Source organism: Chiloscyllium plagiosum, unplaced genomic scaffold (genome assembly GCF_037043375.1).
Source record: "Chiloscyllium plagiosum isolate Xiang-an unplaced genomic scaffold, Cpla_swu_hap1 HiC_scaffold_22, whole genome shotgun sequence".
NCBI classification, from domain to species: domain Eukaryota; kingdom Metazoa; phylum Chordata; class Chondrichthyes; order Orectolobiformes; family Hemiscylliidae; genus Chiloscyllium; species Chiloscyllium plagiosum.
Genome location: NW_028270160.1, coordinates 37,112,285 through 37,136,568, shown reverse-complemented (window position 1 = coordinate 37,136,568; position 24,284 = coordinate 37,112,285). Strand labels below are relative to the sequence as shown.

The following is a 24,284-nucleotide window of genomic DNA, read 5'->3' as shown; positions in this document are numbered from 1 at the left end:
CAGAACATTACCTGGATCTCTGGATTAACAGTCTAGCAATAATACCACTAGCCAATGCCTCTAATTTAATATCATCTCACAAAGGCATAATCCACCCAAAAGTGAACCGTTAATATTCTAGATTTTACTGTAGTAATAATGTAATCAAGGGCTCATCATTATTCCAGTGCCAATTGGACAGAATATTCTGGTATCCACACCTGGATAAATGCAGAAGGTAGTATTGGAGATGCTGTGCTCCTGCACAATGTAGGGTGCAATCCTCAACAATACACCAATAATCACAGCAAATGACATGGCAATAAAGATAATTGCCCCTAGTTCTGCAGTGAAATGGTTGAAAAGTTAAAGCTGGTGCATTTTGAAGTTGAGAGTTGTTGATGATGTAATAAGTGATAAGGGAAGTCTAAGTGCACTCTCTGGCTCTGAAAAAAAAAGTTGGAAATGTAGGGCTTCATACCCTTTGAACAATATATATTTTAAAGATTTTAAAACCAGACTAATTTAAATTAAAATAATTATAAGATCAAATCTTTCATGTTCTTTCTTCTCTGATCTCTCCCTTTATTCAATCTGTATTTTTTTTTTGGTCCACATTACTTAAATTCATTTATACTTCCTGTTTCATGCTTCTGCATCTCTCAGTGAGAATTCTTCAATCTAATTGATTAAAGAGCCTTACTGTTGTTTACCCTGTTCACAGATATACAGACATAGAGGATAGTGCAGAAAAAGGTACATTAGGTGAAATCTCTATTTACAAGCCCACAATTTTTGGTCAATTACACATGAAATGAACAGCTAAGAACAAAACCTGGATCTATCACCCAAACTCTGCTGGAAGAAGAAAGCATATTAGAATGACATATGCCACTAATAATGTGTAAATCAGCCAGCAACATACTCCACAGTGGAGATACTGTGTGAATTACAAATCGACAAAAGTTGCTAAATAACCAGTGATACTCTGGCAAAGATTCTTGAAAATGGCATGTCATATTTAACCTCCAGTTGTTGTTAAGAACTACTGTACTCGCACAATAATTGCTCATTGCATCACTGGAAATCTAATAATAAAATTGCTCATGTCTTTTCAGTGACACAAGAATTGTTAATGACTAAAATTCACCTAGCTGGCCCAGAAAGTGAACAAGTGTTGAACTGCATTCAGTAAAATAGTTATTTGTTAATAGAAGTTTTTAATATGTAAAAGTAAAATTGTTTAAGTAATTTTTATACATTTCCTTTATTTTACTTATTTCTCTTAATCTAATGTTTTTTCCTTATATTCCCCACTTTCGTTTAATTTGAAAATTGAATTAAGTCATCCTCCTTCTCAGTCCTTCCTCTGATTATTTTTCAATTCTTTAATATGATTGGTTAAGGAGTTATGTTGTCCCACCATTCACCAGTCACAAATGTCCTGTTTCCCTGCCACAGTGTTACCAGCTCCACCTTCCAGCAACTAAAGTTGGCAACAAAACTTTTTAGCTGAAAGGTGCAGGAAGTAAGCCAAGTAGATGTGCCATGAGATACCCACACCAGTAAATTTCAGCTTATGCATACAATTATAATGCTCATTAGCAGAATTTCATGTACCACAAAGTACATAAAGTATTATCTTAAAAGTGTTGTACATATTAACAAAAATGTTAACTGCAGAGGAGGTGGCCTAGGACATGAGAATCTATATAGATAAGGATGAAAGGATTCTCAATTCATAGCTTTCATAACTCAAATGGTTACAGTCATAAGAATGCACTTATTAATGATATCACAGCAATGAAGATAGTTTAAAATATTTATGTTTATATACATATTGGAAAGGAAGGACACATATGTTTTCCATACTTTTGGATTTCAAGTACATACATGCTGAAGCATATAAAGGTTACAAAGGAGGATAAATTAAAAGTCTGAAAAGTAATGGATGGGACTGTATTTAAAATCTCTGAGGATCAATTTGTCACTTACTATTTTCTAGTGTAGGCCAGTTTTTCCCATTTGCTGAATAACTTTGGAGGCCTCCCACTACATATTTATAGCGGGTAACTTATATAAAATATATTCATGTGATGAAGTCACATATATAATATTTTTAAGTGCCAGTAGAGTTGTCAAAGCAGTATTAATCATTGAGTGAGTGGTCAATTGTTAACAAGTTTTTTTTTAATGGCTATCTTAGCAGAATAATCATTTTCTTGTTTATCTGTTCTGCTGAGACAGATACAGTCATTTCAAGCGTGAGCAGGGCACACAAAGAAACCGATCAGTGCTACTGTAGAAATCACAACTTTTGTTTCTCATATTTTGCTGTTACAGTGATCCTCATTGTTCCTATTCCCAAGCTGAATATTTCGCTCCAAGAATTGGCAAACCTGGAAGTAAGAAGGGCACATTATCAGATTGGATGGTGGTGTCTGCAAACCTCCCCTGTCTTCCTGCCTCACTGGAATTAAATTCTGGGTAGGAAAGCCCATGGTTAACTTTCCTGTCCCATTAACAATTGAGGCCCTTAAGTACCAACTGAACACTACATATGAATTTCAGCCCACTGTTGTTAAGTTCAATTCTGACAGGAACGTTGCCATGTGTTGTATCTGATTGATTCTACCCTCCCTGCACTTTATCACCCGCAGGCTGTCTTTCTGCCAAAGTGCCTGATCAAGACGATCAGGTCGAGGGGAATGCAGTGGGAGATACTTTCCTTTTCTTGTTCCTATCCTTCGCAATGAGCAAGCCAAGATACTGCCCATGTCGCTTACCATTGTCCATGTCACTCAGCAATCCTGGGATTCCAGGAATGCCATTCCGTCAGCAGACATGGCTTCTGATTGGATGGCAGCTCTTGCTCTGCAGTACCTTCAGCTCTGGAATCTCAATTCCAGGGAATGGCCTGCCGGTGACCTCATTGGCCTGTCGCTTGGTAAGCTTTCCCTAGAAGAGACAAAGCTGGTCTTGCGCTAGCTCTGCAGCCAGCTGACAAGACCTCAATGTCTCAATAAGATTCCGCACAATGTTGACTGGACGGTCTTTCATGTCACACTAAAATCAAGATTAATTATGCTGATTCTACAAATTGGAGGTTTAGTACGTATATCAAGATCCCCAGAAATTACCTTGCATCCTGAGTGCTGTGCTTTTTAAACTTAGAGATTTAGCATAAAAATCCAACTAGGTCATACTTCACCTTCATTTGAAGGATGAGTGTTTGAATGTGTGAGCATGCTGGCATGGAACTTAATCTTTCCTCACTTACTAATGATGCAAGAAACCAGTTACTTTCACTGTTGTTAGGAAACTAAACAATAAAACAGACACATTCCTTTTCCATTTGTAAGTGACATGTGGCACCCTATTTGAAAAGTTTTAAGTAGTTTGGACTCTTGATTTTTTCAATTAACAGGTTTATGTGAATATATATTCGATCAAATTTAAAGATTATAACGATTTTTAACCCCCTTTAGTCAACTTCCCATATTCAAGCTAGATGGAGGTTGAGCTGGAATAATACTATTTCTTTTGCTGGATATGAGCTGTGCTTTTTTCACTTCTAGGGCAATAAAAACCTCCTATACAAAGTGACAAAAGACTGATTCTTTCTCCCCACTCCCCCCTCCATCCTGTAAACGACAGAGCAATTCAATCTGTGCCCTGGCCAAGAACCAGCAAGACTCACAAATAGAGGCCAATCTAGTTCAAGTGTCAGTCAAGACTGGCGTTTTGAACTCAAGCCCACTGAAGGAGAGTCAGATCAGCTATTTTAATCTGAAGTAAATTCTTTATAAAGCAGCCCAAGTCACACTGCCAAGAAATGAATCATGCTTGCTCAATAGTCTCCCATCAACCTTTTCAGATCTCTGCACTAATTTTGTTCTCTGGATGTGGAATTTTGTTATTGCTTTTCAGTGCAGAGATGTGAGATCATTTGTAAAGTATAATTGCATTTTGTTCATCTAGTCTGCAGTATTGGGAAATCAAAAGTTAATTTTAAAAATAAAGTAGTGTTGGATGTATTGTTAAATGATAATATATTTTATTTAAATATGAAATTGGTCTTACATCTTCTGCACCAATGAAATTTTTACTGGCGACATAGTTTTACGTATCGCTGACAATATGGCGGAATCTTGGCAGATCATAACCCATAGAATATGCTTTAATGATCTTACATGTTTATTATGCATCCAAAATTGTTACTTTAGCTTTATTATAAGGAGTCTTTACCTGTTATGAGAACATTGCACTGATTTAAGGCTACTCAAACAATTTGACATTTTCATGAAAACATTGTATTCTAATAATTATCATGGGATTCCACTCCAGTAAACACTTCACTATGGAATATTAAAATAACGTAAACCACAGTATAGTATTTGCTCTGAACTTGTCCATTTTTGTTGGCCAGGTAGCTGTATAACCGGTTAATTAAAACAAAGTAAATTTATCTTTTCTCATTTTTCCCCCACTGAATGGAATATTTTAAACTAGTTTACATGCATTGATATTTCCTGAGCAATGACCTTTTAAACTCTTATGTAGCCTCAGCATTGTAATTGCTTCTAGTGTGAATCATCTAACTAGAGTCACTGCCTAATCTGTTCAAGTTGCTTGTAGTGCATTCCGCAATAGGACAGTGCTGTTACGGGCTCCTGAATTTCTTGCTTACCCGGCAATGGCAAAAGTCATTAAACATTAACAGTAATAGTATTTCCACTGTAATTAACTGTTAATTACTTCCACATGTTAATAGAGTTTGGGGGAAAGGATTTTTTGCTATTGTTACAGCTCCTAAAATAATTTCCATGTGATAATTTTCCAGGATATCAAAATTTGAATAATTATGCACTAATTAAGAAAGAGGGAAAGTAGGCCTGCTACAGGAGTTAAGACTGCATTAATTTTAATGTTTTTACAGCATTTTAATTGGTATAAGGGCAGTAAATTGAGAGCTGCTGCACTGCTCTAATAGGAATGGGGCTGGCTTGCAATATGCCTCTTATGTACTGAAGCCCAAGGTCAGCACAAGTTTGCAAAATCCCTCTGCTCTTCAGACGAAATGTATTGGTGGTGAAGCATGCATCTATCACTCTGACAAGCATTTAACTCTCCAAGAGCACATGCTCTCAGATCTTAAATTATTAATTGCATTAAATACATTTTCATATTGCAGGCTGTTTTGCTGCAAACTGTTCCCTGGTATGAAGATATTTTCCCTATAGTTCGAAATTCAGTAACCTTCTGTGTTTAAACTTAAAAGCTGGGTTGAGGGAGTTTTATCAGACAAATGGCCGAAGCTATGCTTCTTTCACAGTAGAACTAGTGGTATACAGTACCTTTGCCTTCTGAAAAATAAAACACAGTGATTAGAACACCTGCTGTTTAAGGGAGGAAAAAAGATGGTAGAAAGTTAACAAAGACAAATTATATGAACGTTCGCCAAGGCATTTTTCACCCAACATTTTTTTCTCCGCTTCAGTTTTACTGATACTGTTGCATTAATTAGGAATTTAGGCAAATGACATAAGTGCTCTAATTTTTTATTTCTGCCAGGAGAACAATTAGGCAGTTAGATGTAACAAATGGTCTGACCGCACATTGCTTGTTGAAAATTTTCAAGCTACATTATTTCTGACAAGTAAAAACAAATAATGGTTGTTTTGCCCAATTTTTACCATAAGCGATGTCAGCTTCAGCAGATGCACTGTACCATTGGCTTTTCTATTGTCATGCCTCATTAAAGTATGCTGACTCTTGTGGATTCGCATTTCCTTTAGGTAAATAGTTATTTACATGAACTGTGACATTTATCTTACATGACAATTTCTAATTACTCACAAAACCAAGGGTGATGCATTGAGCACTTTGAAGAAAGCTTCACCTGCAGAAAAATTACTTTGAATTAACTCACCTTTCAAAATACATAAGAATTTCAAAGTGGACAAATTAGGCTCTTCTTAGCCACATATGGTACACGTTTTAAAATGCTTCCTTCAGTATTGACTCTGGAGAACAATTCTTGATGATGGAGTGGAGGAGCTCCTTACTCTTATGGGGGGTCCATTTTGTTGCCTATGTTTGCCAGGATTGCACAGACTCTGCTAAGGCTGCTCACAGTTTATTCTGTCCATTCGGTATGGTTAGAAGAAGTTGAAGTTTATTTTGCTGACCTATGTGTTTCCTTATACGTGTGTCTTTATGCTAGACTTGGGGGCAGATCCCAAAGCTAAAATATCTGTTTAAAAATACATGCTTTGAGGCTTGCATCTGTCTGTTGCTGTGATGGTACAAACAAATCAAAAGAGTTGTATTGTCTTACAAATGTATACAACCTCGTGCTGGTGAACAACATGTAATCCACCATAATTTCAGCATGTACATGATCAAACAATTTCAAAGGCGTATTCTTCATAATTTTGAAATCATTCACAAAGGAAGTTGCTATGTAAATTACAGGAGAGTCTATGACAGCCATTGTATAGAGCTCTCCTCAACTAGCAGATAGTTTTTTTTACATTTTGCAATCTTCTTTATTGAGACAATACAGCTCCTTTAACTCCATGTCGAAGTCTAATCAATAGTAGTGTACCAACTTGTCACTATTTCAGCCACCCGCACTCTTTCTCCTTTTACCTTCTGGTTTCTTGACTTCAGTAGCATAGCAATATAACATTCCGAGTTGAAAGCTCTGTACTTAAAAACAGCATGTTTGTTTTGTCTTCTAAGTATGGGAGTTTCTAATGTTTTAGCAGCCTCTTTGAGTCAGGTAAAGGAAAATAGGTCCAAGTGAAACCATCCAGTATGATTAGAAAATTGTTTTTCTCAATATATAAATACAGGGAATAGTATTATTTATTAGCCCAACTGAGATTTATTGAATACAGGCTTTACAGCCCACATAGGTTCTTTCTCTAGTCGAACAAAACAAAGAACGGAACTGAGTGATTGCAATAGCTCATATGCCATAAATCTGTGTTGGCATAAAAACTGGTATTGCCTCCATTCTTATTTGTGAATGACTCTCCCTAACATGGCTTTAGTTATCAAACAGAAGATTGGTTTGATTTGATACATTTGTGGTACAGCGTGATGTTGACTATGCATCATTTTAAAGTATTAATTGATTGATAAGAATAGGGGATAGAAAGATAGAGACCTGAACTGCCTCAGTAAATAAATACAAGTAAATTATAACTCTCAGTTTTGAAAACCTTCTTGGCTACTGTCCGATGTAACCTGGATGGACTATAGTGAGTTAAAATATATAGCCATAATATATGACTACCCATGTCAAGCTAGCCTCAGCCTGCAGCCTAAAAGGAATTCTGAGCACAGGGTAAGTAGTATTTCATCAATAAAATCATAAAATAAAGACATTAAAATGAAGGAATGATTGAATGCTGCAGGACATTTGTACAATCACCCTTCAGTCACAGCTTATAATAGGGAAATTCTTAAAAACCATATACTCTCTATAAATTTGCTTATAAATAACATATTTTAGTGAAAAAGTCTGCTTATAGTATCCAGTACACAGTAGGCTGTCAAAGACTGTCAGCCAGGACAATCCAAGCAACCATTAGCTTCAGTGTTCCTTTAGTTTTGTGTGTAAATTTTCTGCAAAATCTTGCTGCAATGTTATTAGAACAGTCACAGTCTTATGTAACGACAAAAAGGCCTTCTCAAGAAAATTACTCAAAATACTTGATTTGTGAATTTATTCTGAAAGTAAGCATCTCTATTTGTTTCCCTTACTGGCTGCATGCTATGTGATTTTACAGATGCATTAGATGTTTCATACTCACTTTCCTCTGTAATTTTATCTAATTAAATTTTTGAACGATCAGCTGAAATATGTGCATGTTTTAATGGTCTTGTTATTTTTGATGTCTGTAAACTCAGCATTTTACATTTAAATATACAAATACTATATATGTTTCCCTTATCAAAAATTATTTCCAAATAATAATGCCAAATGCATTTTTGTGCATTTTGATTTCTGTGCCCTGTGAAAAAATGTTGCAGATCCTATTCATGAATATTTTGCAAGAATTAAATGGCATGGTCCCTCTCTCTTAAAAATCAATACAAGACTGAATCCTGATCAGGATCTTGGTACATATAGGCATGTTAAGAACATGCATTGCACTGAAAGGCCACAGGTCGTAGAACAAAGGTAGACTGTACATTTGGCCAGTGCAAGCCTCCTTCTGAAGGATGACTTATAGCATTGTCCCATAATTTCCTGAAATGTTAATTTAACCTTAAATGGCACTGCTTCATGCCCCAATCTTATCATTTCAAAATTTACACAAAATTTTCAGGCAAAGCTATCCAGTTGTGTTGCAGTGTGCATGGTGACAAATCAAAGGCATCAGAAGTGACGCAACAAGTAAATCACACCATCTTCATCCATGAACTAAATAAATAATCGAAGTAATTGTCACTGTCATATAAGAGTAGAAGGGTCTCAAAGGTTAATGCTGACGATTGCCTTAAGCACAACCCACTAAGATGATGTCATATGGACTTTGTGAAAGAACAGCTTAGGATCTCGAAGGAGAAAGACCTACAGTTGTGTCCTTCCCACACCACAGTATGTCAGAGGGGTCGGAGTGACCCACTCTCTGGTGAGACATGCGGCGTGATTAGATGAGGAGTCCAGCAATACCCATCTCAACATCAGGACGAACTCACACTATCTTTTGTGCTTTCCTCAAGTGGTGCAGCGCGATTCTCGCTAGGCAGTGTTGATGTGCTTCATTGACACCCGACTCACCTCATTAATGTTTTGCTTTGAATTTTACCAAACTTAGCAAACAAACTAGACTTTGGGAAAACCAGAATGTGTAGCTGGTGAATTCTGCTTGCTTCTTGCTCCAATTGATCGTCGTGTTCTGTACGACCAAATCGGAGTTAATCCACAGGCACCAGCCACACACATCCTTCATCCATAGATATTGGTATACAGTATCTGACAACTCCTCACAACTATCCTGGTACCTCTTTGATGCACTGGTAACTAGGAGTGCAGTGGAGCCACTTTATATACAGGCACCCAGCTCACAGACTGAAGCAACAAGAATTGGCTGTTTCTCAGGGCTATCATTGAGCATGCTCATACAGCAGCTACCTGCATGCACTCAGCATCTATGCCTTGTCTTGCTAGGTAGTCTGACTTCCCGGTCAGCATTCCTGAGTCCTGGGAGCACAAATCTTGCTGAACAGCAGATTGCTATGTCAATCTCACACCTGAATCATGAAGCAGCAGCTTATGAAGCAAACAATCAGAATGTGCAGCAAGCAAGCAGCCATGTCTCAAAGTCATAAGGCGCTGATCTTCACTGAAATCAAAGGAGGCAGCCATTAGTCAGGGGGCCCTGGCACAGGAGGTGAAATGCAGCCTCTCATCCCAATCCAGGAAATTGGTCATGGTTATGGTCAAGTCTCCAAAGGACCTGTGCTTCTGCAGTGCATGCAATGGATCACGGTCTGTGATTTGGCTCCATCATGGCCAGTTCGATCGAGATGGATAACACACTTGAGGGATGCATAAGTATCAGTTAAAAATATGGGTACATCTTATCCAGCATCACATCAGTTGAGAAGGTAGGCCACAATCTGTCCATTGGATCTGTCGAAGGAAAAGTATGAGAAAGAGGGAGGGTTTGAGTTTGTGGAGACGGGGTAGCTGTTGCCATGAGAATGAACCTTGGTAGGTAATTCTTTAACACTGGGGAATTAAAACTCTGAGGAAGAGCATAATGTAATTGTGAAGGGGACAGCAGGATCTGCAAGTGAGGGATATGGTAAAGTGTGGCTGGAAAGGTCTTCAAGGTGGTGCAGGGTCTGACCGCACTAGAGGGAGTCACCTCATATGCCAAGGGCTGGGTGGGAAAGGTGGGCAGGTGCAAGCTTATGATTGGCTGGGAACTTTGGCTCATCAAGACAAGCTGTCAGGTTTATGGAATGGATTACTAAGAAGAGGAAGTGGATGGTTGTGGGGTCACGTGTGTTCAATCTGAGGATGGATGTCATTGTAGAGGAGCCTTCACTGTTGCTTTATATCCTGATGCAAATCAGAAATGCTCAATCGGGAAGAAATGGGTGTGATCACACTCAGAGTGGGCAGGGCCTGTGCCTTGAGAGAGGGGCTGCAGCAATGATCCATCATTAGGACTTTTAAAGGAAGACAGCATTAGACATAGGCCCATGCACTGTCCAGGCTCACAGACTGACAACTCCGATCATACAGCCTTGACCCTCTCTCTGTGCTATGTAAAGATTGTATCTTTTTATTTTTTTGTATTCTTGACTGAGGACTGAAATGGAAAAAGAGCTGTTTCAAAAACTAAGAATTGTTAAAGGATTGCTGAACATTTTAAAAGCTACATAACATTCATTGTAAGTCATATTTACACAGCTGCTGGTTCAAACGGTCTTGGAAGCCAAATTTGCAGATGAGCTGGAGCCAAAGGATATGTATGAATAGAGCTTTGACCGACAAACATGTAGCTGATTAGTCTGCGGATTAGTGATCACTTATTGATGACAAAGACTTTCTGCTTGTCAACAGCTATGTGATTGACTCCCAGGTCGCTGAACATCTGGGGTGGGAGTAACTTAGGAGAAACCATCAAACCTTTGGAGGAAAAGGAGCTGTCTGTGCTCTGCAGTAAAAACTGTCTTAAGGCTGAAGGTGGTTCATTTTTGCTCATAAGTTGCTGTAAGCTGCAGTTCTTAAACAAGTAGTCACATACTTTATAATGTGAATGAGTTACTCTCTGCCTTCTACAAATAAGTGGAAGTAGCTGGAGAAGGAAAATGAAAGAACAGCACGTGCTGACAAGCCAATAGAACCATTTCAATGGACCCTGTGAATAGGAACCACTGAACTCCCTTCCCAGTCTTCCATTCCACCCATTACACCCAAGTTTGTTTTCCTGCCTGTGTCTGTCTTTATTCATGTGTGCACAAAGGGGATGTTTACAAGTGGATTAGACTTTTAACTAGTAGAGTTATATATTGACAGTTCATAGTTTTTTAAAATCTGTAGTTGGCATCTTTTTATTTATAATAAATAGTCATTCTTTATAAGTTTGGAAACTTTGTCTGTGCTGTGTGTCAACCGGGTCTAAAAAAGACAGGTAAATTAAGGAATTGTGTGTACTTTTTATAAAACCATTAACTTTTGTGGTGACTCTGGGAATAATGGCGCTTTAGTTCTTGCATGCTCCTGCAGTGAGGGATGACAGCTGCAGCTCCCTGGCACAGCCATTGTTGGCCATTTCATTGGCAGCCACTCCTTTCTCCACAGAGGGAACTAAAACTTTAGAGATGATGGGCAAGTAGGGCCAAAGGTGACCCAATGCCATGTATATGTATTGTCCTTCTGCTTCCAGATGGTACAGTATGCTCTCAGGGTAGGTGTCCATCCAAGCATTGATTGTGACCATGAAATGATGCTGGTTGGTGCAATAATGTGTTTAGCATCTACACAGAGAGACTAACAAACAGATGGAAGGTTAAAGGATAAACATTAATACATATATAAATGTGAATGTAACACACAAGCCATTGTATCTCATGCCACCAAAGTGCCCTCAATAAGTTTCCTTATTCCTCTCCCTCCCATTATGTTTAGTGTACTCACTTGTTTAGCAGCTCGGGTGTAGTCTACTCAACTGTGGAGCCCAGTGACCCTGGATTTGGCTGGAAAGTCTGGGGACACATGTCTGATGGGCCATACATGCCAAGTATCTTCTTGTCAGAAATAGTTTGATCTTCATCGGCTTGAATTTCTAACATTTGAAAGGAGGCAGTCAGATTGGAGGTAGAGGACCCAGCCATCTCCAAAGGATAAACTACTGAGGGGCTTGGATGGTTTCTCTTCCAGATTGGTCCCTCCTGGCACTGACCTGTCTCCTTGCCTCTAGAAACAATGCTCCCCCCCCCACCCCCCCCCCTTCCCCACCCACTATTAGGCCTAAGGACCAATGGCTGGGGTGAAACAGGATGGGTTTGTGCACGTCTTCAACAGCTGCTGAGGGTGATGGGCCTGGCTCTCCTTGGAAGACACCAATCTGTACATAGAGACAGGCAGAAGGTCACAGGATCATTGCAATGATGCAGCTTCTGGGTTTTGAGGACCATTGGCTCCCAGATGCCTGTCTGCTGCTGCTCCTCCCAGTGGAGTTGGATGAAGTTCCTGGTTGCTGAAACCACAGAGTTCTTTCCTGCCTAGGGTTGAGCAGGTGTCTGTCTCTGGCAGTCCTCTGAGTGCAAGCAAACTGAGGCATTTCTTCCTCCACCAACTGCGGTGCTATCACAGTGAGGTGCTCCCCCACTGCCTATGTTTAACGTCCCATGGAGGGTGTCCACAGAGCAATGAATGGGAGGCAGCCCTGTTGGTGTATCCAATGAGGTCTTGGAACTCTCATCCTCTGGGCTTCAGGAGGGCACTCTGGTTTCTTCAACTTTAAAAACATTGCTCATGTTGACAATCACCACTTGGAAGAGCTAGTCAGAGATGTGCAGCAGCAAGAGTGAACAAGGGAGACCATGGGACTGGAGCATTAGTCACGTCAAGGTAGTTACAGATTGCATGGGGTTCTGATGGGTCTGTAGGAGGGATCGAAGTTGTGGGTCAGCCAGAAAATGAAGGGGATATTGGAGGATCTGTGAGTAGAGTTGAAATTCATGGAAGCAAAGGGAAAGTGGGACAGTTTTCATACTGGGAAAGCAAGAAGTAAGTATTTTTAGCTCATATCAGGTGTCACAGCTACAATGAGTAAACATTATAAGGCAAGGTTACAATAAGGAAAATTATACCATTTAAAACAAGGAATCAGACCCAGAAATATTGTAAAACCAGAATTAAATTCATAAAGGGACAATGGAACAGTCTAAACAGATAAAGTGTAATGGCAGAACAATGTTAGGGTATACTTGAGGCTGCAGAAAAAAACAGGAGATTCATTGCTTAAACTATGGTAGAGACAGAAAGAATTTACTGAAATTGTACACAGCAGGACTCAACTAGGAAAGAAAACTGCAAAAGCAATGGGGATTACAATTGACATCAGCAAACGGAGGGCATCATTTAGGAAAAACTATTAAACGAATGGGATTCATTTTACTGATCCACAGATTAATTTGGGAAAGAAGTTAGACAAAAAAAGGACTTATTTATTGAAGCTTCAATTAGTGGGTTTCATCTTGAGAAGACCAAAATGGCAGGAATCATCCATTTTACTCACTGAGACTTGGTATTCTTCACTTTGGCACAAAAGTGCTGGAAGAGCTTCCAGTACAGCAGCATACAGTCATGGCATTGCTACACTACAGAATTAAAAGCACATAAAGCAAGGAAAATAAATAATCACACTGGGAAACCATGGCAGCAGAAATAATATTGCCATGACGATTAACTTCTAGAGATTTTCTAAAATAGAACAGAGTTGGATATCTAAGAGGAAGTAATTCTCCAAAGGGAAATTTTCCCTTTGTTTGAGCAGCTGCAAGAAAGTTGGGAAGACATGGTGAAAAAGTTTGATGTTGAGCAAAACAATTCTGATTTTGCCTAAAGGCTTTGATGGGGAGTTTAACTTTCACTGATGAGCAGTGACTACCTTATTTTCAATACACTTGCATCGCATTTAGGTTAAATGTGCGCCAATTCTGTGTAACACCCAATTCTTCCTTTTTCCAAGAAACTAGATAGCACCATGTGTTGACATGTAATCACAATAACCCTGCTGACAGTAACTTGCCATTTTGTTTCTCTAGAACTTGAAGAACTCCACCTTTGTCACAAGGTTCCTCACAGTCGTTCTATTTGCAACAATGAAGATTAACCATTGTAATTAAATTAATGGACTAGTACTCAGCATCGACAGCAACATTACATAAACAATAGCTTTATCATTGAAAATAAGGCTTGGAAACATTCCATCCAGTCATTACATCCCCACGAAAAGACATTAATTACAGTAGGAATACTGTCAACATTCAACAGATAAGAAATGGCAAAGATCCTTATCACATGAATAGTAGGGCGGCACGGTGGCACAGTGATTAGCACTGCTGCCTCACAGCGCCAGAGACCTGGGTTCAATTCCCGCCTCAGGTGACTGACTGTGTGGAGTTTGCACGTTCTCCCCGTGTCTGCGTGGGTTTCCTCCGGGTGCTCCGGTTTCCTCCTACAGTCCAAAGATGTGCAGGTCAGGTGAATTGGCCATGCTAAATTGCCCGTAGTGTTAGGTAAGGGGTAAATGTAGGGGTATGGGTGGGTTGCGCTTCGGTGGGTCGGTGTGGACTTGTTGGGCCGAAGGGCCTGTTTCCACACTGTAATCTAATCTAATCTATTATGTACAAGGATCAGACAACATCAGAGGCACGGAAGATGGAAATGAAACATCTTCCTTTTAATACAGTATTATTTTGAGATTGAAAGAATATGGGAGAGCTGAAATGAATACTCATGTAAGAGCATAGAACATCACAAACAAATTGACTACATAGAAGCTCACAGTTGAATAAAGAAATCTTCACTGAATAATTAAGGAATAACATTAAATGATATAGCATTACATGAAAGTGGGGGAACAAATACAGAGGATTAACTCCCACATTTGCAAAGCAGGAGACATCCAAACAAAGTGAAAACGAGACCCTTCCATAGAAACTTCTGAAGTATTAGGAATTCTCAGATAATATTTCTCAAAAGATGTTTTCTCCCACCAGAAGAATATATCTTACAAACTTGGGGCTTAAAGGTAAAACATCACTTCAAACGTTATTGGATATTCTATTTGTGGATGTTCTTGGGTATTCTTCCATAGTTAGAAATAATATCGAACTGAATTCTCTTAGACTTGCCATTAGGTCTTTTGATATTTTCTGTTACAGCAGTATACTTCCACACTTAAAATGTATTCCTTGTTAATTTCTGTAAGTAAAATTATAAAATTAGTAAATCAACGTATTTATTTTTTTTCCAGTACAACAGAAGGAATGAACTCTATGGTCTGCACTTTCCTTAAACAATGGAGTTTGTATTCCTGACAGAGAAATCCTGAACTATTAAAATATTTGGGGCATTTATTGTGCAGCAAAGGCTTTTTGAAATTAAGCAGGCTACACGAGGAAGACAGCATTCGCCAGTAGTTTCTTCCCTTTAGAATCTGACAAAACCAACAGACGGCATTTGTAGGATTGACTAGTTTGAGCTCAGTGGACAGCATTATCTGGGAAACATTGCTGATCTAAATTAGTTTTAAATAAGAGTTATAAGTTATAAATCATTTCATTGAAACTGCCATATTTGCACACTGTACTGTAAGTATGCAAGGAATTGATGATTAAGGGCAGCATTTGTTTTTTGGGGGGGGGGTGGGAAGGAGGTGATATGATAACGGATCAATTCCAGAATTTCATGCTCCGATTGTTGAATTAGCACACATCCGGATAAGGTTAGATGTCTTAGAGTTCATTTTCGAGTCATGACATTGGCTTCCCTGCAAAGCCTCCATGACACACTGTTTCAGGGTATCATGTGAGGCTTCATTGCAATTACAGTGAGGGCTAAGGAGTAGCATTATTGAAATACTGTTCCATTTCTGCCATTTTCCATTGATTATTGGTTCATGATTCTGGCATGGGCATTGCAGTTAACAGATTCCTTGTGGCCTTGCTGCACAGCTGGGGATAGTCTCCCTGGAGAGATCAATTACAATTCTGTTACCAAGCCCAGCAAGAACAGCAAGCTCCAGAGGGTGTTGCAGGTAAAGATCGCCTAAAGGAGGTGGAGAATACTATTGCAAGCCTGCAGCCTCAGACCATGCTGACATTTTCTACAGCTCTTGGTAAAATGCAAATACAAACTAAAGATGTTCCAGGACATCAACACTGAACTGTGTCATCTGCTGGGGCAGGACTTATACTTAGATGGAAAGGGCAGCATTCCCAATGGCCTTCAGGGTCACAGCTGCATTGAATCTTTATGCCAGCAGCCTAGTTCTGGGTTAAACTGGTGACCTGGGAGGCTTCTCCAAATCTTTGACCCACAAATTTGTCCAGGATATTACTGATGCCACTTTCTCCAGATTGTATTAATTTATATTGTTGGTCACCTTGCGACAGGGAGGATGTTATTAACTGGGAAGAGTGCAGAAGAAATTTACAAGGATATTGCCTGGGTGGCTCAGTAGTTAGCACTGCTGCCTCACAGCGCCAAGGACCCAGGTTTGATTCCTAACTTAGGCCACTGTCTGTGTGGAATTTGCACATTCTCCCTGTGTCTGCGTGGATTTCCTCCTAGTGCTCCGATTTCCTCCCACAAACCAAAGATGTGCAGGTCAGGTGAATTGGCCATGCTAAGTTGCCCATAGTGTTAGGTACATTAGTCAGGAGTAAATGTAGGGTAGAGGAATGGGTCTGGGTGGTTACTTTGGTTTGGACTTGTTGGACCGAATGGCCTGTTTTCACACTGTAGGGAATCTAATCTAATCTAACACAAAGGTCTGAGTTATAGGGTGAGATTGGACAAGCTATGACTTTTTTCTTTACGGCGTAGGAGCCTGACAGGGGACATTATAGAAGTGTATAAGATCATGAGAAGCATGGATAGGGTGAATGAACTCAGTCTTTTTCCCAGGGTTGGGGAGTCAAGGACTAGAGGGCATCAGTTTAAGGTTAGAGGGGAAAGAATAAAAGGGAACCTGAGGGGCAACATTTTTACACAGAGGGTGGTACACATATGGAATGAGCTGCCAGTGGAAATGGTTGAGGGGGGTACATTAACAACATCTAAAAGGGTTTGGACAAATACGTTGATGGGAAAGATTTAGAGCTGCAGAGCTGGGCTGACAGGTGGCAAATGGAGTTTAATGTGGAAAAGTGTGAGGTGATTCACTTTGAAAAGAGCAACAGGAATAAAGAGTTCTGGGTGAATGGTAAGCTTCTTGATAGTGTAGATGAGCAGACAGATCTCAGTGTCTATGTACATAGATCCCTGAAAGTTGCCACCCAGGTTGTAGGATTGGTAAGAAGGCATATGGTGTGTTAGCTTTCATTGGTACAGGGATTGAGTTTTGGAGCCACGAGGTCATACTGCAGCTGTACAAATCTCTGGTGCGGCCGCATTTGGAGTATTGCGTATAGTTCTGGTCAGCACATTATAGAAAGGATGTGGAAGCTTTGGAGAGGATTCAGAGGAGATTTACTCAGATGTAGCCTGGTGTGGATAGAAGGTCTCATGAGGAAAGGCTGAGGGACTTGAGGCTGTTTTCATTAGAGAGAAGAATGTTGAGAGGTGACTTAATTGAGACATATATGATAATCAGTGGGTGAGATAGGATGGACAGGGAGAGCCTTTTTTTCTCAGATGGCGATGGCTAACACAAGAGGACACAGCTTTAAATTGAAGGGTGATAGATATAGGACAGATGTCAGAGGTAATTACTTTACTCAGAGAGTAGTCAGTGCATGGAATGCACTGCCTGCAACAGTAGTAGACTCGCCGACTTTAAAGGCATTTAAATGGTCACTTTATAGACATATGGATGAAAATGGAATAGTGTAGGATAGATGGGCTTCAGATTGGCCCTCGATGTTGCGCCGACCTGCGGAACCAAAGGGCCTGTACTGCACTGTAATGTTCTATGTTCCATGATGCAACTACGATGGAGAGGCCCGTTGTGTTTTTGGCTATGTTGGCCTGAAAGACTTAACTAATCATCCCTGGGGACATGAGGGTCTGGGCCTGATGAGAGACACCTGCCCAGATGGAGGCACACCTTCCTCAGTTTGGATTGAGGCTTCAGAATCACAGGTGTAGGGGAGGCAGTGGGGTCAGGCACCTCTAAAGTGGCCTGAGAGGAAGCTCATGGGGTCTGGTGTGGCTCTTGCTCCCTATTGATGTTTGCTGGCACCACCCTGTCTCACTGAGAGGAAGGGGCACCTGGAATGAGATCAAAGTCCCTGTCCACCTTGCTAGAGATGGTGAGCACTTATGATTAGAGCGATGGAATGTAAGTCCACATACATATCCAGATAATACTAGTGGACTTCTCCATCCATCCATCATGAGAAAGTGAGGACTGCAGATGCTGCAGGTCAGAGTCGAGAGTGTGGCGCTGGAAAAGCACAGCAGGTCAGGCAGCGTCTGAGGAGCAGGAGAATGGAAGTTTCGGGCATAAGCCCTTCATCAGGATCCTTTGCTCCATCCATCAATGCAGCTTACAGACTACTGTTTCTGTACCTGCATGTGCATTTAGAATTAAAAATGCCAGGAGACTGCTCTGGAATCATCTCAAGGCCTGAAGTCCATGGCAAAAGACCACCATGCTGGGCCAGTGAGAGACTGCTACACTAGGCCACTGACACTATGGGAATACATTGGAACTCAATGTGATCTGAGGTTTTGTGGAGCTGGGGTTAAATAGGTGCCAGCAGAATGAAAATTGCAAAGTTTGGCAATGCCAAGTACTTTTACCTCTCTTGCTGAACAAGTCCACAAGACAGATATCAAAAGTACTTATACATAATAAATAAGACGAAGATTGTATGACAAAAGTTGACATGATCCAGGACAGACAACCTGCCATGAATCTCACTTAAAGAAACATTGTCAATAAAATGGAAACATTCAACCTAAGATACAGAATTTCTTCCAAACACACACTCAAACACAACTGAACAATTAGTGACACTTTTTAACAGAATTAAAAATACTGTCGGTCATTATATATCCTCCAACAACACATGCTTTTGATGAAGTTCGGAAAACTTTTGACCATTACTTTTAACATCAGAACCAAATACATTCTTAAAGGAGCATGATTTATCAGAAGAGTTCAGCATCCAAGCCATCTGTAGATAATTTCATTCATGACTTTTTTATAGATTATGGAGAAATGTGACTGGTAATTTGATGTCAGAATTCATAAAAGACAGATTTGCTCTTGGAATTATTATTGAGTCTTTATCAGCTTTATTACGGTCCAAAGAAGATTTTGATTTGAGAAAGTCATTCAGATCATGAGTGAAGGTAATATCTGGAAGCAGTGCAGATCAATCCAAAGAAGAGAAGATCTACCTAATGAGATCAGCAGAATCCAGCCAGTTCTTAAGATACAAAGTCACAAATGACACATATAAGAAACTAATACATGGTACCCATCGACTGCAAAGAAATGCATGAGACTAAAGGTCGCCCAGATATTACAATGGAAGAAAGATGCTCATGGCAAAGGGAAATATCAGAGTAACAATGTTCTGCAGCCCAAAGGGACTCTCAATCCTCATACTGTCAGGAACAGAATTAAAAACAACGGTCTTCAATCCAGAGATCTACCTATCTTTTAAGTCTTGACGGGAATGTATTCTGGAAGATTAGTGAAGCCTCCAGATCCTTACATTTGTGAAGTCAGAGACTTGGTGGGGAGATGGGGTTGTTGTAGAAGTAATTATATGCACAAATGTGTAAATATTAACAATGAAAAGAAAAGCTTTGGCAGAGATATTTTACAGGGGTCTAAGGGTCTGAAAGTGTTAATGCTAAGGAGTGCCTTAGGCACCCACCAAATATGATGATGTCATATAGACTTGGTCAGACAACAGCTCAAACTCTCGAAGGAATAAGATTGACCATTTACCAGCATTGCTCCTCACTGCGCCAGGGACCTGGGTTCAATTTCAGCCTCGGGCGACTGTCTGTGTGGAGTTTGCACATCCTCCACATGTCTGCGGGGGTTTCCTCCACGTGCTCCAGTTTCCTCCCAGAGTCCAAACATGTGCAGGCTAGGTGTTTTAGCAATGGGAATTGCAGGGTTACATAGACAGGGTATGGGGTGGGTCTGGGTGGGATGCTCTTTGGGGAGACCGTGTGGACCTGATAGACTGATTATCGTCTTCCACACTGTAGGGATTCTGTGATATGAGTCTTCTCCATAGTCTCTGTAATAATGTTTATCACATTAATGTAAAGTACACAGAGTTAGTTTCATGCAATAAAATTGCATTTGTTTAAGACAAGAACCTCTTCTCATCAGAGTAACAGATAGTTCTGATCTTCAAATTAGATTAAGCATGCCTTACATATCCCAACCAAGAGAGAGTATAGTGGCAGCTTATCGACCAGATAACTCATACACCATGATATTGTGGGGATTCATTTTATAACAGGCACAACCTTGAGTCATAGGCCTGCATCAACAGTGGATGGAGCACTTCAGTGTCCTAACTCATGGATGCAATGTCAGTGCAAATTCAGCACACTGTGACAAAGAACTTATTTGATGATGTTCAGCTAAAAATGTAAAATATTGAGAAAAAAACAGTGGTTTTTCAGATGTAATTATGTTATCTTGAACTTGTGAGTTTGAAGACATTCATCTGTTCCATTTAACGATGGAACAGTATTGCCAGTTTTAAGTGGTAATACATTCCAAGAAATGTTGCAACTGTCATTGACTTAACTCATGCCAAAACTGCTCATTTATTTTGCGTGGTTTCGGTGCAATGGTGCAAAAGTCCCAAAAAACTCTAAAAGGCACAAATAATTGCATAATGCATTTGTGGCATTATTTCGAGAAGTTTCACAGTACAAAGTGAACCCAATGCCAGACGTATGTCATCCCAATGAAAACAGTCACCAGCTACTTTTGTGCCAAAGAATCCCCACCCAGAAAGTCACTTGGTTTGAGACGAAGATTTCCAGTGATACTCTCATGCCTGTGAACAAGCCTGGTCTTGGTCAGTGTAGTTTAAGTCTGCAATCTGCCTTTTTCTTCAGGAGTACATTAAAATGGTGGACTGCTTTGATGGGAGCAGACTCAACTACTTACATTTTGTTGCCCATATTAAGTTACTGTGTTTACTGGTACCCATTTTGACAGCTCTTTATTTTATTGCCCTTTCCTATAGTATTGTTGATCATCGTGCTTAATCTGTTATGATCAACAGGAAAGACGAACATTGTGATTTGTGCTGTACACTGCTAGAACATTTAACTGGTACTGCAAAGCCAAAGTTAGCAACATCCCAATTTCGGGACTTCAGCCTTTTACAAGGAGAGAGTGTGATAGGCTGAATGTCTTCTTTTTGTGTCTTGGTGTTCTTGGTCTCTGCAAATGATAATACTAGAAATGCAGTGAATGTATTCTCACTTTAAAAGTGATGTTTTCTGTTGTCACCATCTTATGAATGTTGAGACCATGAAAATGAAAAAGAAATGGCTGACAGAAAGATGACCCCATTAAAAGTACCTTTTGATAATGTGTCTATTTATTTTAAAAAGAAACAGAAATTGCTGGAGAAACTTAGCAGGTCTGGCAGCATTTGTGGCGAGAAAGTAGAAATAAAATTTTGAATCCAGTGACCATTTTTCAAAGCAGTTCTGAAGAAGGATCATCGGACTTGGAACTGTAACTCTACTTTCTCGCCACAGATGATGCCAAACCTGCTGAATCCCTCCAGCAATTCCTGTTTTTGTTTCAGATCTGCAGTTCTTCGTTTTGTTTTCTATTTGTTTCCTCTTTGCACAGAGAAAGGTACCTGGTTTCCACTGAGTAATGGATTTTAAAATGCCCTACAATCAAAAACTTTTTCACTGTGGAAAAAGCTGTCATCTTCTATTGCATTTATACAGTTAGGATGCATTAGCATAATGACATTAGCATTGGTAGAGTATATTTTCACTTCATACTGATGCGACAGTAATAGAATCTGAATATATATTAGAACACAACCTGACATAGGGATGCAATGGAGTGAAACTCAATAGAGTTATTGCAGTCTTTCACACTCAATTACACAACAAACTCCCCACCAATGCCACACCTATAGAATCTGAGCATACTAAGTCAGTCATTATAGTTTTAGATGCCCCAAGCGTACAGTTGTTGCTCTGGTTTAATATCTCCATATTATATACATTCCTTAAATGACAACACTTCTGAGACAAAAATAAATCCCTTCATCCAGCATTTAAGTAAACTTTAAAGTAAGGCTGCTTCAACTCAGGAACAGTGAGCATGGGGGGAGAGAATTTGTGGGATTCAGCCTTTGAAATAGATTGATGGTAGTGGAGGCAGCACACAGGAATAATTTATGAAATTGTTAGATGCTGAAATAGAGAGAGATCAGGTGAGGCTGTTTAGAAGATCACATAAAATCAGCTGAAGGATCAAAATTAATAAATCAGCTGGAGGTCTTATTGTTCAAACATAACTTGCACAGCACCCGAATGACGCAAGCTACATCATTTCCTAACCTTCACAAAGTACGTGTCTCCATTTCAGAAACTTAAATCACTCATTCAAAATCCACTAGAAGAACATAAAGAGCAAGAGCTGAATCTTTTTTCATCTTGGAGCTTTCTGCTTGTCCTGTTATCTGAATCTGACGAGTGGTAACCTATGTACCAGTAGTCGATCATTGGAATGAAAACGCTGGGTGCAATGTTCATCATCATCATTGGAAGTCCAAAGTCTGAGATGCTAGTAATCGCTCACAGAGGAAATAATAGATAAATTGAATGCCACAGGCATCAATGCCAACCATTTCAAAGGTGAAAAAAACAGTTCTGTGGTATAAGACCACCAAACAAAAGCATTGAATTGATTTTAAGGGTTTTTTTTGCATTTAGTTTGAGTTGTGCCAAGTATTTTCGAGGGTTTTGCATGGTCAGGCCGAGTGAGTTCTCTCACCATATCTTATCAAACTTGCAACAATTATTGCCTAGTCCACCCCTATGGCATCTCTCATATTTGATTTCTGCTCCAGCTTACCTGATGACATTCCTGGACTACTTGCCACTCAGTGGATAATTGGCAAAACACCAGCATCTGTTGCATCTGCAACATCTTTAAATCACCTGGTCAAGCACTGGCATTCTGCCTATTTGGTCATGGACAAGTTGCAACATGTCAGAGAAGGGCACCTTGCTTCTCTGACAGGGACCTGGAAGCCCTGGTGGATGGAGTGGTGTAGAGAAAAGCCAGTCTCTTCTTGGAGGACCAGCAAAGGAGGTCGTGTCACCAGATCCTGCCAGTCTGGTATGAGTTCAGCACCCAGGCCTGTGCCATCTACAGGGTGCAGAGAAATGGACAGAAAGAATGTCAAAGGTGTGCCCAACATTAGGCTCCTCACCCACTCAGAGGGAGAATTTTGGCCCTCACAGGAAAAGACACAGATCATTCCTGTGGGGATGTGGAAATATCCATGCCCCATCAAAGGAATAAGTACCACTCGACATGTCATTGTCATACTCCCATTAACCTTGCTATCTTTCCCAACCATTCACATCACATCTAACCACTGGCCCCAATTCCTCTTTCTTTTGCCTTGCAGGTTTCGCAACCCTACCCTGGCTTTCAAGTGAAATGCCCATCACCAAGAGAAACCCCATCCTTGATCTCAGAGTAAAAAGACCTTGGAGGAAGCATCGGCAAAGCTTCCCCCCCCCTCCCCTCCCACCAACCCCGACACCTTGGTGGGGACTGTCATGATAGTGACTGAGGAGACATAATCTGGTGAGCACCTCACTATGACAGCTCCACACATGGCTGTAGAAGAAACAGCACAGGCTGCTGGACCATGAAAGCTTGTTAGAGACAAGGCAAGGGAACGGCAATGATAGACAGACAGGTGGATTGCAATAGCCCTCTTTGCATAGAAGCTACAGCAGTGCAGCGGATCCTGTGAGCATCTGGCTGCCTCCAGCAACAGGTTGGCAGTTGCCATGACAGCCAGGTCCAGCACCCTTCAGAAACTGTACACTTGTACCTCCATTGCCCAGCCATTGTGGCAACAGGAAGTCAGCAACCTTGGCTCCAGTCCAGGTGCCCCCTCCTCTCATATGGTGCCAGGGCAGTGGCAGAGGGCACCCAGCTAGCTGAGGAACCACACATGGGGCCCACACTCAGGACACTGCAGAGTGTGGTGGGCCTCCACCTGTACCTGCTGACCCTTGAATGTCCAAGCCAAGGAGGATCCACTTGTCTCTAGTGAGTAGATTCTCAGCCAGTCTGATCCTTCTGGACACATATCCCCGGGGTTGTTCCATTAAAACTCCAGGGTCAATGGCCTCAACATCAGAGAAGGCTCCCTCGAGTCTTACTGCAGAAGCAGGCCACACAGTGAGATGTGGTGGGAGAGAGAGAAAGAAGGAAATGTAAGGAGGGTACTATGGTGGCATGGACAAAGAACGTTTTATTCCTATTAGAACTTTGAGCTGTTGACTTTCAACATCTGTTTTTAAATCTCTGTCGAGGTGCTCA

General features: G+C 40.5%; 1 protein-coding gene across 1 annotated transcript in view; it reads right to left on the bottom strand.

The window, feature by feature from the left end:
* Positions 1-1,888: 1,888 nt before the first annotated feature.
* The window catches only part of LOC148145973 (uncharacterized), a 154,520-nt gene continuing 132,124 nt past the window's right edge, over positions 1,889-24,284 (bottom strand). The window contains exon 3 of the transcript XR_015761012.1: positions 1,889-2,378. The gene's annotated coding sequence lies outside the window, so the exon portion shown is untranslated. The remainder of the gene's footprint in view (positions 2,379-24,284) is intronic.